Here is a 6972-nt window from a genome sequence, read left to right as displayed (position 1 = left end):
AATCAATGCATATGCCAGTTGGAAACAGTGCCACATGGGGATGGTTGACGGTTATGCTCTGGATTTCTTCTTGGTTCAGCTTTCGACTGGGGTTGTTGTAACGCCCCCTAACCCTATACCGTCATCGGAACAGGGTTACGAGACATTACCAGTTAGTACGGTCCAATTTCGGTCATTAATTAAAGTAAATATTTACACACATCCTAGTTTTAAGATGTCGTCCCTTTAATGGGCCCTCGCGGTCCAATATGAACAGTAAATTCAATTCGGGATTAATTTAGAATCACTACGAATTTTTAATAAATTCAAAATTCATACTACATACCGTTGCCAACCATAATTTACTCATTTCATGAGTACATCTACAACCTAAATGACTCTCATAAAACATCCTAGGTACATGCCATTACCAATAATTAACACACTTTACCTTAATGAATTCGGGATCGAACTGGGATGCTGATTCAACGTTCTATCTTTACTAAACCTGCGCACGGAAACAAACCGTACGCTGAGTATGGTATACTCAGTGGTATTTCCATAATCCGAACACTTAATAATATAACAATTAAACTTAAAATCACAATAACAATTATAAGTATTCATTTATTTGTTTTATAGATAAAATTTCAATTACTTACCATATAAATTCTATACAAGTCATATAACAAACACAATAACATATTTGTTCAATTCTTTTCATTTACTTACCGTATAAATTCTATACAATATATTCACAATTCACTTGTTTTCACACTTTACTTCTTAACAATATACCATTTTAATTCATTCTAACATCAATCATCATCCATATGAACTTCACTCATTTCATGAACCTTTTGGTTCATGTTTTCAATCTCATATCTCAATTCAATTTCTTATTTCATTCCAATAGCTCAATCTATCAAATTCACTCGATTTATCTTTTCACTTATTTACCCCTATTAACAAGACTCGGACCTTGGCGGATACACGGATCCAACCAAACACACCAATATGGCACCCAGTGCCTCATCGGATAGTTCGAAGCAATATTTGACACCCAGTGTCTCATCGGCCTAGCCGAAGTAAAGTTGGTACCCAGTACCTCATCGAATCTATCCGAAGAAATATAGTGACACCAGTGTCTCATCGACTCGAGGTCGAAGAATCCTGAACACTTCCAATCCTATGGCATGCCAACTATATCCGACTCACCCGACATCGTTAATAGGGTATTCAATTCACTTTTCAATTTTTTCAATCAATACACATTTTAATTAATCACATAAATTCATAATTCAATACAATTCAATTCACTTTTCAATAACAAATATCCAAATATCACAAATCTCATACTTAAAATTTTCAAACAATTTATTTTTCAATTCAATTCAAATAATCAATATATATTCAATATTCAATATATATATATTTATATATATATACGCCAATTCAATCAATATAAATTCAACAATTAAGTATTAGGTTCGGATTATAGAAATACAAACCGTAATTTTCGAGCTAACTCCCGTTGACTTTGTCTTGTCCTTTCTTAGCCGAGATTTCTGGTACCACATTGACTACGAAATTAATACAATTCATAATCATTAATACATTACTAATTCATATCTTGAGTTATAGAATTCTAAATTAAGATCCGCTAATTTTTCCTGAAACTAGACTCACAAATCTTCTTACAATAAAATTTTCAGAATTTTTGGTTTAGCCATTAAGTACAGTTTATTCTTTAAATTCACCCCTATTCTGCCGTCTGACAGTTTCGTCCCTTCTTCACTAAAAATTAATTATCTCACAGTACAGAACTCGGATAACATTCTCATTGATTTCTAATGAAAATAGACTCATTAGGGATTCTAAACATATAACTTTAAGCCTCTAATTATTTTTATTCAATTTTGGTGATTTTCCAAAGTCAGAATAGGGGAACCCGAATTCATTCTGACCTTGTCTCAAAAATTCATTATATCTCATAATTTACAATTCAATTGCTTATATCGTTTCTTCTATAAGAAACTAGACTCAATAATATTTAATTTCATATTTTATTCATCCTCTAATTCAATTTCTACAATTTTGGTGATTTTTCAAACTTAGACTACTGCTGCTGTCCAAAATAGTCTTAGTACAAAATGTTGATTTACTTTAATTTCAATTTAATTCTAACTAAATTCACTTACTTTTCTATCTTAATTCATACTTTATTTCTATTCAAATTTCATCCATACTCTCATTTAAATATTAAATTTCCAGCATACTTTCCTAATTTCAAAATTTCATCAATTTAGTCCTTACAACATAAAACTTATAACTTACTTTACAATTTGATCCTATTATCAATTCTAGCTTGAAATTTACTCAATTAAACCCTTAATTCACTATTTTATTCAACATGAACTATACTTGAAAATCTATAAACTCTCAAAATATCAACTTAATTTCATCAAAGTGTTGTTTCAAAGCTTCTAAAACATCAAAATTTAAGAAGAAATGACTTAATTGACTTACCAAATTAAACTTTGAGCCTTGAAACCCAAATTTTCCTTTTTCTTTTCTTTCTTTCTTTCTCCCTGTTTCTTCTCTGTTTCGTTTGCTTTCATTCTGTTTCTTATGTTTCTTTACTTATTTATATAATATAATATATAATATAATATACTATAATATAATAATAATTTAATATATATATTTTAACACATAAAAAAATATCAGATTTTTATGTTTATGTCCTCACTTAGGACAAATGGCATAATTGCCATTTTGGTCCTCTTCATTTTCTTTTAATCTACAATTCAACTTTCATCCTTTATTCAATTTAGTCATTTTTCCTAATTACTATTAGTTAAACTAAATTTACTTAATTAAACTCTAATTAACCACTCAATTGACTTCGTAAATATTTTTAATAAATATTTAAGAATCCATTTTCAGAAACGGAGACCGAAAATATACTTTTTGATAGAATAAAGAAAATTCGGTCGTTACAATTCTCCCCCTTTTATAATTTCGTCCTCGAAATTTACGAGAGAGGTGGGGTGTAAGTACAAAGATCTCATTGTTCCTCTCGGTTCCCATATTGCTTCTTCAATATTATGACATTACCGCTCGGGCTAGTATCTCAACCGCTCTTTTTCATACTATAGATTACATCAAATCTCAATATCCTTTGTCGATATAACATGCAAGAGATTTGATCTCTATAATCTTCTGAGCTTCAAATCATGAAAAATTATCATAAACTTTCTGTAACTTTAGAAGCAAAACCAAGCAATATTTTACCAATTTGACTTTTCTACAACTTCACATAGCCCAACAGAACAAGAACTCAATTTCTTTTTCAACCTGATCTTTAAAATTTTCTTCCAAGATGGATCTTTAAGAAATATCATATCACTAATTAAATACTCAATATCCCAATGTTTCAAGTCCACATATGATTCTTATCTGTCAAAATTACTTTCAATCTATCTCGAATCACTTCCACTTTTCTTCAATTTCACGAATTAAACAACTCGCATATTCTTTTCTCATTGTATTTAATCAAATCCCATGCGCTTTACATCAATCATTATTCGAACTTCATACGTTGTTGAAAACTATTATTACGCACCCGAACTTCTTGTACTTGTTCTATAATCGAGTATAAACCACGATCTCAATCGAAATAATAGAAACCACCATACCATGTAATCGATAATCTCGAAACCTAGATTTCAAACAATTATTGAGTAAGAAACTTATTCATACTAGAATAGAATATACAAGCTTCACCATACCTTCGATGATTACTCAAATACCGTCTTTCTTTTTCAAAGATCGAGATAATTCCAATTCAAACCCATAGAAATTATATCCCACTTCCATTCGATATCCTTTCTAGTCATGTGATTAGCTCAAGATATCTCAGATTCGATATAAACATTTATATACAATTTCAAAGTACTACTTTTCTTTCCCGATCTTCAACACATCTTCCTCAAATCACTTGTACATCTTATTCTTCCAAAATGCATAGACATAGTACTACTATAATTTCATGCAAATTCTCCGTATAAGTTCGAATCTCTCTGTTCACTTTTATTTCTAAATAGCAAACAACCATCATATCCAATCAAATGTTTAATCGTAAATCAGATACTATATCCATTTAATCGATAACTCATTACCACATTTCGAGTTTCGCAGATCTCTGTAAAGAAGTCGGTTTAATTTCTTTTATCTCTACCAAAATTGAACCATCTTCAAATGATAACAATGATGTTCATAGCTCATAACACAAAACAAAGCTTTCAACCTGGAATATACATACATTCATTGTCTTTTAGGATGATAATTAATTATCATATCTTGATCTTTTAATGCAAGAACAATAACTACCACTTCCGAATCGGTATCAAATAATTCTTCCCATGTGATTCTAACATTTCGTAACATAAACCATTACTTCATTTTTTTATTTTTTTTATTTTTATTTTTATTTTTATTTTTATTTTTTTGCATCAAAACACTGCTATCCCTGTAAACCACAAGTTTCTTTATCGGATTTCGATGAACCGTAACTAGTGCTTGATTAATCGAGCTTTCAACTAATCGTAACCTTGCTAACGCTCTATCGATCATTCCAATTTCACATCTTTCTATAATAACCGACTAGTTTTAGAAAACCTCGATTTCAAATATATTTTTCACTATCATTTCAGTTACAAAATCTATAGCACATTCAACTTCTTCAATCAACATGAGTTCGGGTAACTCTTCCGAAACACATTAGAATTCTCTTGCACTATTGCCTTGATTTAAACCTTAACTTAAATATTTTAATATTCAATACATAAACAAGGTAAATACCATGACCCTTTCCGCATATATCTATGTTGGCATGTTCAATATCACAATAGACAATTAGCTCAATCTTCTCTGATTCAACAAAACATTTCATCATCTTGATCTTGCAACATATTATACTTCTGCTTATAATTTACCACCATATCATACAGAATTAACCATTCCATTATTGAGATTATATCAAACAAGAAGAACATCAAATCGTTCGAAAACAAGAGTATCATTATCAAATAGTTCCTGCAGATCTTATCAGCCCATAAATACTAATCTGAAAAATTTAATGCTTCAACCCAAAAATTTCAGCAAACCCAACAGGCAAATCTTTAATAGATACTGAACTTATGTAATCATAGGAATAGTCAAACCAGGATCAATTTAAAATAATCATATTAGTGTCGATAAAGAAGAAAGTTCCTGTAATGACATCCGGTAGAGATAAATCTTCTCATATATAATTAACATATACCCTGGCTGATTCTCCAGATTTTACAGTGAAGTCATTTGTCACACTTCGGCTTTCACTCGTATTTTTGAGATTACAGGGTAACCTACCTCTGTTAGCTACATTACTCGGTCTTGAACTCTGAACAATGTTTTGTTTTTTTTTTTTCAAGCAATCATTAAGATAATAATCAGGAGAATCATGTCAAACACATATTCCATTCCTTATTCTATATTCTTCAGCTTCTCTCTTCATTTAAACCATCTTCAAACCATTTGTATCATACAGTTTCTATCGGAATATACCCTCTGATATATTTATTTAATCAAACAAATTCCTTCATACGATTGCGAGTTATATGATCCTGTTTAAGCTTCAAGAATTTCATGACGTTTCGATCAAGAAATCTCGATCGATATATATATATTTCTTTGAACTCATCTCGAAAACTTTCAAATAACCCTTTCTTAATCACAACATAATCAATGTTTTCTACCACCGGTAAGCTGAATCTTTTAATGAAATATCATACCCTTCTAACATTTAATCGGTGATCAGAACAATTCATTTACAATCCCGATAATATTCTCTAACCAGGTTTCAGTTTCTTTCAAGATCATTCTCAACTGTAATTCTCAATTCATCCACACCATATATATACATGTCCAGATCATTAACAGCAGATAACTTACCCGTTCAGACAAGCTCTATACCTTGAAGCACTTCGGGAACCGATTGAGAAACAGGAGGGGTAGATATCATAACAAATACAATTTCTTCTATTCACTGAAAAACAGCAGTTATAATTCTAAATAATTATGTATCATTTTTTTTTCTATTATTTCATCGGTCATCATTCAAGAATTAATTACCCATTGAGTTTATACCGGTGTTGTTGATTCGGTTTTCATCTAATTCACGAGACTATTCGTCTCAAGACACATTTCATAATCAATACCATCGATATTTTTGTCTAACATTTTCACTATAAAACAGTACCAAACAAATATATCAGCATCCGATCCCGACTCGATTTCGACTCAATTATGGCATGTACCCCTAGACTCAATTCCGAGTTCGATTTAGTCCGAGAATCGGCTAAACCTGAATAGCTCTGGTACCACTAAATGTAACGCCCCCTAACCCTATACCGTCATCGGAACAGGGTTACGAGACATTACCAGTTAGTACGGTCCAATTTCGGTCATTAATTAAAGTAAATATTTACACACATCCTAGTTTTAAGATGTCGTCCTTTTAATGGGCCCTTGCGGTCCAATATGAACAGTAAATTCAATTCGGGATTAATTTAGAATCACTACGAATTTTTAATAAATTCAAAATTCATACTACATACCGTTGCCAACCATAATTTACTCATTTCATGAGTACATCTACAACCTAAATGACTCTCATAAAACATCCTAGGTACATGCCATTATCAATAATTAACACACTTTACCTTAATGAATTCGGGATCGAATCGGGATGCTTGATTCAACGTTCTATCTTTACTAAACTGCAAGACGGAAACAAACCGTGACTGTTGAGTATGGTATACTCAAGTGGTATTTCCATAATCCGAACACTTAATAATATAACAATTAAACTTAAAATCACAATAACAATTATAAGTATTCATTTATTTGTTTTATAGATAAAATTTCAATTACTTACCATATAAATTC

At 30.8% G+C, this 6972-nt stretch overlaps 1 long non-coding RNA gene across 1 annotated transcript; it reads right to left on the bottom strand.

Annotated features, from left to right (window-relative positions):
* Window positions 1-276: 276 nt before the first annotated feature.
* On the bottom strand, window positions 277-2571 carry LOC128295104 (uncharacterized). Its single transcript, XR_008285417.1, has 3 exons — window positions 2509-2571; window positions 1491-1562; window positions 277-487 (listed from the first exon to the last, which is right to left on the bottom strand). It is a non-coding gene; the product is annotated as an uncharacterized LOC128295104 (long non-coding RNA).
* Window positions 2572-6972: the final 4401 nt, after the last annotated feature.

Source organism: Gossypium arboreum, chromosome 7 (genome assembly GCF_025698485.1).
Source record: "Gossypium arboreum isolate Shixiya-1 chromosome 7, ASM2569848v2, whole genome shotgun sequence".
Taxonomy (NCBI): domain Eukaryota; kingdom Viridiplantae; phylum Streptophyta; class Magnoliopsida; order Malvales; family Malvaceae; genus Gossypium; species Gossypium arboreum.
The sequence above is the reverse complement of the archived record's forward strand: the minus strand, read 5'-3'. Positions and strand labels throughout refer to the sequence as shown.